Here is an 11,112-nt window from a genome sequence, read left to right on the forward strand (position 1 = left end):
AAAAAAAAAAAATAAACTTCTGTTTTCTCAATTTTCCAGGAGCTAAGTGGTCTAGGTAGATTTACAGAGGTAGAAAAATAATTGCTTTAGGTTGCAATACATGCTCCCACTACCACTGATGCTATGTTTGCTTTTGTTTCAAAAATAAAAATAGGTTAACTTCCATACTATGAAGTTATTGATAGATAGGTGCGATTTTTAAGCTATTCATCAACCAGTGTGTCATGGGCACTGAGTAGTCTGCAGACATTGGCTAAAACCAAAGCAAGCTCTAGAAGTTCCCATGACACAGGGCTACTTTAGTTGCTAGATCATGGGGAGATTTGGAGGTCTGGGAAGAGGTGTCTATGTGGCCAGGGTAGCAGAGACAGGATCATGCTTGTTCAGGGGGCTCACAATATTGGCCATTTTTCAAACAATAGAGAATATTTCCATATTTTGACCACTGTTATAACTGTAAGAAAATACACCAACTGAATATCAGCCTTGTATATAAACATTCACACTTAAGGGGAAAAAAAAAACTGAAATCATTCTTAATCCCAATACACATAGATAATCACTACTATAATGTGGCCATATATTTAAATACCACACTCTTTTAAACCTAACAAAATTATTCTACACATACTGCTATTTTGTAGTATTCATTAATATAATATCAGCACCTTTCAGTGCCAATAAATATGTGGTCATTTAAATAATACATGATATTAAATTTTATATGCATTATTTACCTATCCAATAGTGATAGGTGCACATTTATGTTATTTTAAAAGTTTTATATATAATAGTTCAGATCCCCATACCAGCAAGACACCAGAAAAAAAAAAAGTTTCATGTGAAATTGTTATAAATGCACATACTTTCAATCATATCTTTCTAAATTATTTATTTCCTTAGGAAAAATACCTAGAAGTAGAACATCTAGGTTAAGAGTATGTATATTTTAAATTATTTTTGATACATATTTCCAAAACTAGTTCCAGAAGGTTATAAATAGATACATTTCCAGCCCCTCAAATGAATACTAGTATGTATATACCTTAATATATTCATTTACTTTTAATTGTGGATTTTTGTACTACCTTATTACAAGAATTTAAAGTAGTATTTTATGCTATACACAAGATAAAAAATGTAAGTGAAAAAACTCATCAAATAAAAATTAAGTATAAGAAAAATAAGATGAGGACAGGTGTGATATTAACATATAAATACTGTGAGGTTCTTCAGAGCTGAGCATTTTTGACTATGTAAGAAGCCATATTCGGGGTGCTTTTTGAATATCCTGACAAAGACTTGATTAAGCAAAGTGATGCCATGAGTGAGTCAGCTCCAATTCCTTTTGAAAGTTGGTGTAGTATGCATAATAAATGAGTGATTTAATGACAGTAATGAAAAGTCATGTTGATAATCCATGACATGGACATGAATAATTAGATGATGACTATATTAGTAAAACAGGAATAATCTGCACCCAGTTGGACAGAAAACTATAAAATTCAACGAAGTCTTCAACCCAAAAAGGAGAGGTACTATTCAAATATTATTACAATATCCTTTTCCTTTGCTTTTTTCTATCATAAGAATTTTCTTCATTATCTGTATGCTACCAAAGACGAAATTATTCATTACGCATTTTCTTACGATATATGCTTCCAAAATTAGCTAATTTGGCCCCATTTATACTGCACAATTCCATTTAGAAAAAGCTAACAGGACTCTTAGACAATATTTGTATATAAGAGAGAGGTAGTAACCTCCAGAGTCAATCAGTAACAATGGTCAAAACCAACAAACAAAACCAACAATCTTTCAGTGCCTCTAGAGATGTCTGTCTGATATGGCAGTCACTAGTCACAAATGGCTAGTTAAATTTAAATGTGAATCAATTAAAATTAAATAAAGTTTAAAAATGAGTTCCTCAGTTGGACTAGTCATGTTTGGTCCTCAGAAGCCACATGTAGCTAGTGACTGCCTCATTGGACAGTACAGATATAGCACATTGCTGTAATTACAGAAAGCTCTATTAGACAGCTTTGCTTGTAGAGTATAAGTTGTCTTTGACCAAAAAGAAATAGCACACTTAAAAGTATGAATGTAAGCTGAATGATGAGAGGTCAAGATGTATTTTCCAATAAAGTCCTGAGCATAAATGGTGATGAGGTGGTTCACAAAAGTCTGTTTCCCTCAATATAACTAAACCCTGTAAACTTTCATAGTCATAAATAATTCTATTTTATGCTTGTGATTAAACAGGAAAACAATAATGTTGCCTAAGAAACACTGCTTTATTTCCTATGATTGCTGTAGTTAAGGAATAACAAGTTTAATTTAAGAAACAAAAAGTGTTCATCTGGGAATTCTGTGATAATTCATTAAACATATTCTCAGCCTTTCCATCAACATTAGAGGTAGCCAACAAATCACTCTCCACTATTTGTTTTTACATCACAACACAGAGATTTTTCTTTTCTTTGACACAAGAATATCACTGTCACCAAACTTACATTTATCAATTTGGATATTTACATTTTCCCTCATAAATGGAATTTTAAAAGAGGGATATAAAGGGGAAAAGTAAATGATTTCTCATAAATTAAATAAGTGTGGGTAGAAAAAGAGAAGGGAAGATTAAGAAGGTTTGCCGCTCATATTTATTTGTGCTAAACACTTAGCATGCACTATCTCATTAAAAATGACTGGGGACAAATGAGAAAATAAAATGATAAGGGAAAAAGAACAGCTCTACACAGAAAATGAAAGAACAAAATTAAAGGATGAGATTATTAATTACACTAAGATCAAAAATCTTTAAAAGACATGAAAAAATCAGACATGATATAAATTTTGTTTTTCAAAGTGTGGTCTATGGACAAGCAGCATTGGCATCACCTGACAACTTGTTAGAAATGTAAATTCTCAGGCCCCACCCCAGATCTACTGTATCGTAATTTGTGTTTCAGCAAGATCTCCAAGCAACGCACATGCACATTAAAGTTTAATGCAATGATATAGGACATTCTCCAAAGTGGATAATAAATAGGAAATCTCTGAAGTAGCCAATTTAATTGCTCCCTAGGATGGTATCAGATATCATCAATGACCCACCCATCAGCCATTTCCAAACCCTTTCTCTCTTGACTGCCTTCCACTAAGGATAATAAAAGTGAAATAAGCCAGACAAGGAAAGAGAAATGTCACATGTTCTTACTCACAACTGGGTGCCAGGAAGGAAGGAAGGGAGGGAGGAAAGAAAGAGGAAGGAAGAAAGGAAGGAAGGAAAGAAGGAAGGAAGGAAGGAGGAAAGGAAGGAAGGAGGAAAGGAAGGAAGGAAGGAAGGAAGGAAGGAAGGAAGGAAGGAAGGAAGGAAGAGACTACAACAATATGTTGAACTTTTAGAAGGAGAGAACAAACCTAAGGATACTAGAGATCGGGGAAGGAGGGAGGGAGGGGGTTTGGGGAGTGATAGGTTGGATAAAGAGCATAAAGAAAAATCATTATTTGTAACAATGAATATGCTAATAAATAATAAAAATTTAAAATAAATAAATAAAAGTTAAGTCCATCAGAAATAAAAACCAAAAATACTTTCTCTGCTTCTCTTGCTGCTAAAAATAGCAATGATCAGTTGGGAGATGGAAAATCACAATAAAATGTTTATAGGGTAGTTTCTGAAAAAGATTTTCCTCCCTGATAAAAGTAGATGTAGTGAGGTGAGTCCTTTTTGCCACCTGCTCATGTCTTTTCTTCTAGGAGTCTTACTGCAAAGATATGATGCTTGGAACTAGGACAGCCAGTTTATGACTAACAAGAAAAGACATCACCAATGAACGAAGAAGAGCTAAATGGAATAAGAAAGATCCTGAGTTCTGATGATATCATTGAGACACTACCAACCGAACTGTTGACTTTTTTGTGAGATAATTAAATGTCCTTTTGTTTAGTCACTGTTCTGTTATTTGCAGCTGAAATCATTACTAATGGCCACTGGGGACAGCAGAGTGTTTGAGGCAGAAAGACACTGGGAAGGAATTGGCTATTTCATGTATAGAAATTTCAGAAGTAGGGTACTAAAGACTCAAGAAGGACTCAAATTTTTAGTGATTTTGAAGATTTGATCAAACCAGTTATTTTAAATCTCAAAGGGCTCTGAGTGTGTGTGCTGTTTCTCCACAATGAAGTAAACTTGATGGTCAGTAAGTCTGTAATTCACTCTGCATTTTGTAGATATAAAATGTAAGTCACACTTGGTTTTTAGTTCTGAATTCAAAAAAACTGTTTATGTAAATCAGTAATTAAAAATGGCCATTTGTTACTTGTTTGTTAACTAGGTTAGATTCAACCCTGGTTTCTTTCAGATTGTGTAGTTTCACTACACATTCAGAGTACCTCCTGAAACCCACCAAATACAGAGTTTCAGTTCATAAGGAGTAAGTATCAAAATGATGTAAGATGTAAACAGGTTATTATATTTTTCCAAAACTTCTCATGATTAAAATTCTTCAAATTTGCTTTCCTTTCCTGTGAATCAACAGTCTCCTTAGAAGAAGAATGGGAATTTTGGCATATATTTCTGTTTGGAATTGAAATTTTCTAAGACACGTCAAATATAGTCTATAAGTATAAGATTGTGCTACTATTGTTACTGCTGCTGCAACAAAAAGAAAATGCAATAAAAGGCATGAATTACCAGAATTTTCAAGGGTTAGGGTTTATATCTTCTGATTATATAGGAATATTCATTGTAAAATGACAATATATTTCAACACTTGTGGATGAAAATCTTTTATAAATCTACATTTCCTTCTTTACCATTATAATATCAATATAACTAAACCTTTTACAGCATTGTGAACTTCCATTGTCATTTTACTAATCAATAATGTTCGTGCTATAGAAAGGTTAAAATAAAAGGTGGATGTGTTTAGATTTACTGTGTACATATCCAAGGAGATATCCTGAAAAGATATGTGAGTATTGTTTCTGTATTTTGTTTATTTTTGTTATTTTGTTTATTTGGTGTGGAGAAAATAAGATAATTTAGTCAGGCTCCCTCAACATTTCTTGAAAACAAGTTGTGTGGGGTTGGAGTTGGTGTGCCTGTGCACCCATGTATCTTTCCAGTTAATTGCTTTTGTGTGTTCTTGAGTTTGTGAAGCAGGCTGGCAACAGAGAGCTCATGTCTAACAATAAAGCATGCTTACTTTGCTGGCAGCTGCTTAGTTTCAGTTTTTCTTTAGACTTTGCAGGTAGCAGTTGAGTTTCTGAGTTTCTCCTGTAGACTGCTTGGCTCATAGTGTTGTGTGTGCTGAAAAAAGACTATTCCTACTTCAACCAAGGCTCCAAGGACCTTTTTGACGGTTACCTAGCTCATAGACCTGTGTGTGAAAGGTTTGTGAATGGGCTCAAGAGGTCTGTGAGCTCCAGACCCTAGCCCAAGCTCTACATTTGGGGTTCAGACTTTTTTTTAGAGGGTGCTTGTTTGTTTGCCATTAATCTCTCCTCTCTAAAAATGATGTCCAATAAATACTTCAGGTTTTTAAAAGATTGATATAGGCCGGCCCGGTGGCGCACTGGATAAGTGCGCTGCTTGGGAAGCGCAGCGGCGCTCCCGCCCGAGGGTTCGGATCCCACATACAGACCGGTTCCCGCTCACTGGCTGAGCGAGGCGTGGGAGCAACACCGAGGGTTGCAATCCCGTTGCCGGGCCCCGGTCCGGTACGGGGGCAACACTGAGGATTGCGATCCGTTGCCGGACACGGAAAAAGACAAAAGACAAAAAAAAAAAAAAAAAAGATTGATATCACATATAAAAACAAACTCAAAGTTAATACATACACAGCAAAGTAATTGTCAAATTCTAATGTGCTAACAATCACCTGAGGATCTTTTTAAAATGCATATTCTGATTTGGTTGATCTAGGGATGGGCCTGAGAAAAGCTCCCAGGTAATGCCAGTACTGCTGGTCCACAGATCACACTTTGAGTAGCAGAGATCTAGTACCATAAAATTCAAAAAATATTTTAATTTACATAATCTCATATAATTCTCACCATATCCCCACTATATCAATGAGGAAGAAAAAGCAAGTTTCTGAGATCTTCATGGCCCGTTCAAGGCTGTGAGTAAAGAGCTGACTTTTCAATCTACATAACCTGACACTAGTCTAATTCCCTTTCTATTTCCCAAAAGGGCTTTCCCCTGTACCCTTTCCAGGTGAGATACGCAGTCCTCCAGATCAAACCAGAACAAATTTTTTAGTCTGTCAGTTTGCTCAGACTAAATATTATGTAGTCAATGAATCTGCTAAATCCATCAGTTAGTTTTACAGAGTACAATAGAAGGATCAATTTGGCTTTACTTATGTATCAGAACACATTGTAATTTGAAATCTAATTAGGTAGTAGAATGTTATACAGAGAGAAATGTCCACTTAAATATACCGTGTGCCATTAGTATGTTAGCTTTACATAAAGTAGAAGTTAATATATCTTCAGATGGTGGAAGAAGGAGTGGAAAACAGACTGTTTCTAATCAGAAGATGCTTCTCATGGCACAGGGAAAAATAGCACTAGGGATTCATTTTCTTCCCTCTTTTGTCTTCTCTCCTCCTCTCCTCATCTCCCCCTCCCCCTTCCTTCTCTGCCACAGCATACACATCCATAAAAATCCTTTAGGATCTGATTTCATTATAATGATTCGACTAACTGAAAAAGTTAAAATCCCTGTGAGAGTCTGAGAACAGTAGAAAACCCACAGATTATTTGGAGTGCTGCTGGCTAGCTCGTGGCATCCATATTTAAGGAAGCATCCTGCAACAGTCAAACAGAATGAGCATATGGCAGACCTCTGTGTGCAAGCATTATTATTCAGTCTTTTTTCATTATGTTTGAATTAACAGTGACAACACACATCATGCTTATTAGATGATGTTTCTATTTAATTCCCTATTATCTATTAAAATCTCTCAGCTCTTGCAGAAAAGATACACACAAAAAAGTTACATACAGAGACTCTGGGACCACACACATCTTTTTACTACTCCCATCCTTTCCAAAATATAGGTTCTAAAGAGTTTACTTTAAAAACCAACCTCACCAAATTAATACTGTATTGTCATACTTCTGGTCCTGACGAGTGTCGGGAGAAGAAAATGGACTGTTACTCTTGTAACTATCTGTGAGCCAAGTTACACTCATTGGAGACACGAGAGGTAGAGTGGAGAGTGACACTGATTGTGGAGTTGCCTGGTAATGAAAGAACAGCCTCTATATACTCTTGGATGGTATCAAAATAAAAGCTACATCAGCATTATTACTACCTTATTCTACACAGCTGCCATTTTATTAATAGCTCTAGTGTCGGGAAGACTGAAAAAGAGAGCCAGTATAGACCTCCCACACCTCAAATATTGCTCAACTGATAAGATGTAGGAGGGCTGTGAAACATGAACTAAGGTAAACATTCAGGAGTTATCTGAGCTAAGACGTCAGTCCTGAGGGGCTAGTTCAAGCAAGGCATGTTAAGGGTCTTGTTAATAGAGTTTTCAGAGATCTAAGTCTTATTATCATCTATTAATTTCCCATCCCAAGTGATCACCTTGTTGTGGAAATGCAGCCAGCACTGGGATTGCCAAAAATAGGCTCCAGTGTCTCCTGTGTTTTCTTTCAAATCCTCAGTGTTCTTCTAAAGTTGTAAGTCACCCACTGCTGCAACAACAGCTGCAACCACTGCCGGGGCTTTCATTCCCATGCAGAGACCTTGCTCCCCTCCCACTCTGACTTGATTAAAGAAAAATTATGCCTGCAGATCTAATAATTGTTCACCCTGTCACGGTATGAAGATCAAAAACTCTACTCTTTGAGACTTTCCAAGGACCTATTTGAAACTATCTTAACAAAATATGATTAAGGTATCCATTTTTTTTATCTTTCTGATTCCTGAGGTTTATGTGGGAATTGTCATCTCTTCATGAAGGAGGGAAAAGTACTGTAATATGATCATTCACAGTAGGAACTGGGGCCCCATGTGTAGATACATCCCTGACTTAACAATAGCAAAACAAGCTCATTTCACTTAGGTTTCATCAACTCCTAGTAAATCCTGTTCTCAGGCCATTTATTCTTTATTGAAAACAGAATTGCAAAAGTTTTCTTCAGCAGAAAAACTGAGGCAAAGATTAAATAGAAGCTTAAAAACTAAAGATTCATTTACCAAGTGCATTTTGTTTAAATTAAAGTAGTATATAATTTATTCAATGCTTAGGTTCAATTATAAACAAATGTCTACCCTTTCTACTAAGAATAATGATAATACTCTGCACTTGCTAAAATCTTTTATATTTTTCAATCATTTTCTATATGGATTGAACCACTACTAATTCAATGAACAACCATAAAATTTACATATTGACTTAATGATGAATGTCCTCCCAAAAAGATGTTAAAGCCTAACCTCTGGTACATCAGAATATAACTTGATTTCAAAATAGGGTCTATACAGAGGTAATCAAGTTAAAATCAGGTCATTAAGGTAGGCCTTAATACAATATGACAGTGTCCTTACAAACAGAGGAAATGTCGACACAGTCACAGAGGGAACATGATATGAAGAAATACAGGGAGAAGATGGCCATCTATAAGCCAAGGAATGCCTGAGGCTACCAGAAGGTAGGAGAAGCATGGAGCAGATCCTTCTCCAGTGCCTTCAGAAGTTGCATGGCCCTGCCAACACCTTGATTTCTAGCTTCCAGAATTGTAAAACAATATACTTCTGCTGTTCGAAGCTGCCTAGTCTGAGGTATTTTGTTAAGACAGCCCTAAGAAACTAATACAATTTATAACATGATAAGTAAGATTCTTCTAATCTTACACAAATATGGACAAAACATGACCAAAGGCTAGAAGAAGGTATTGTATTTTTTAAAAAATATTTATTTACTTATTTTTATTGAAGCACGATTGTGCATATTTGGGGGGTACAGTGTTGTCCATCATCACCTGTGTACAGCAGTTGATGAGCCAATCAATATTATTATTTATTTACTTATTTTTATTGAAGCACGATTGTGCATATTTGGGGGGGTACAGTGTTGTCCATCATCACCTGTGTACAGCAGTTGATGAGCCAATCAATATTATTACCATGTCATTATTACAAATCATAATTATTCTTTGTGCCCCTTACCTAATATGTTCCCAACCCACCTCTCCTTCCCCACTGCCCACCTCTAGTAACAACAGATTTGTTTTCTCCTTCTGTAAGGTCAACATATTATTGTGGTTTTCTTTCATTCTTTTTCTTTCTTTCTTCCTTCTGGTTCTTTATTTCCTTCCTTCTTTCTTAGCACCCGCTTATGAGTGAGAACATGTGGTATTTATCTTTGTATGTCTAGCATATTTCACTTAACATAATTTTCTCCAAGCTCATCCATGTTGCAGCGAATGGCATAATTTCATTCTTTGTTGTGGCTGAGTAGTATTCCATTGTGTATGTACCACATTTTCCTTATTCAGTTATCTGTCAGTGGACATTTAGGTTGGTCCCATATTTTGGCTATTGTAAATAGAGCTGCAATGAATATGGGAGTGCAGGAATTCCTTCACCATGACGATTTCCATTTCTTTGGGTGTATACCCAGTACGTGGGATTGCTGGATCATATGATAGTTCTATCTGTAGTTGTTTGAGAAAACTCCATACTGTTTTCATAATGGCTATACTATTTTACATTCCTACCAATAGTGCAGAAGAGTTCCCCTTTCTCCAAATCCTTGCCAGCATATGTTATTCTTGGTCTTTTTAATAATGGCCAGTTTAACTGGGGTGAGACAATATCTCAATGTAGTCTTGATTTGCGTTACCCTGATGATTAGTGATGTTGAGCATTTTTTCATGGATCTGTTGGCCATTTGTATGTCTTCCTTTGAAAAATGTCTATTCAGCTCCTTTGCCCATTTTTTAATTGGATTATTTGATTTTTTACTGTGAAGTTGTTTGAGATTCTTATACATTCAGGATATTAATCCCTTGTCAGATGTATAGTCTGCAAATATTTTCACCTATTTTGTAGATTGTCTTCCCACTCTGCTGATTGTTTTCTTTGCTGTGTAGAAGCTTTTTAGTTCAATATAATCCCTCTTTTTTCCCCCCTTTTGTTGCTTGTGCCTTTCAGGTCTTATTCATATAGTCTTTGCCCAGTCCTACTCCCTGGAGTATCTCCCCTATGTTTTCTTTTAGTAGTTTTATGGTTTGGGGTCTTATACTTAAGTCTTTAATCCATTTTGAGTTGATTTTGGTATATGGTGAGAAGTATAGTATATCTAATTTCATTCTTCTGCATATGGATGTCCAATTTTCCCAGCACCATTTATTGAAGAGGCAGTCTTTTCCCCAATGTATGTTCTTGTTGCTTTTGTCAAAGATTGTGGAATATACTAAAAAGCATACATATTTCACAGGGCCTGGTTTTCCAAAGCCTTGCAGTTTCAAATATTGATCTTGCAAGGACAGGAAATTTCCCTCAGGCTATAAGTCCCTGTTGCAAGATAAGGATTGTGGCACAGCAGGTTGCTGGCTCAAAGACAGACTAGTTACTGATTGTTATGTAAAGATACTGAGATATTGCTGTAGAAAGGAATGTTTGCTAAGATCAAGCTTTTGTTAATTGCCTTACTGGAATGTCATCTGGCTTGTTTCACTGAAAGTTACCAGCCTATATTGTTAAACTATAACCCCACCTTTGTTCTCTTCCTGTAACTTCCTGGTCTGGAAAATAAATGCAGGAAGAGAACCCCAATTTGGNTTTTGTTAATTGCCTTACTGGAATGTCATCTGGCTTGTTTCACTGAAAGTTACCAGCCTATATTGTTAAACTATAACCCCACCTTTGTTCTCTTCCTGTAACTTCCTGGTCTGGAAAATAAATGCAGGAAGAGAACCCCAACTTGGCATTAATTTCCCAAGGAAGGGATGGCTCTCGCTTGAGCATCCCAAAGAGAGATAAAACACTTCAGGGCCTCTCGCTGCTCAGTAGAGATGGACTTTGAGTCATCCTTTGTGTCTCCATCACGACAAATCCATAGGGGGCAAAGCTAGGCAAAGCAA

Source organism: Galeopterus variegatus, unplaced genomic scaffold (genome assembly GCF_000696425.1).
Source record: "Galeopterus variegatus unplaced genomic scaffold, G_variegatus-3.0.2 Scaffold12791, whole genome shotgun sequence".
Classification (NCBI taxonomy): Eukaryota; Metazoa; Chordata; class Mammalia; order Dermoptera; family Cynocephalidae; genus Galeopterus; species Galeopterus variegatus.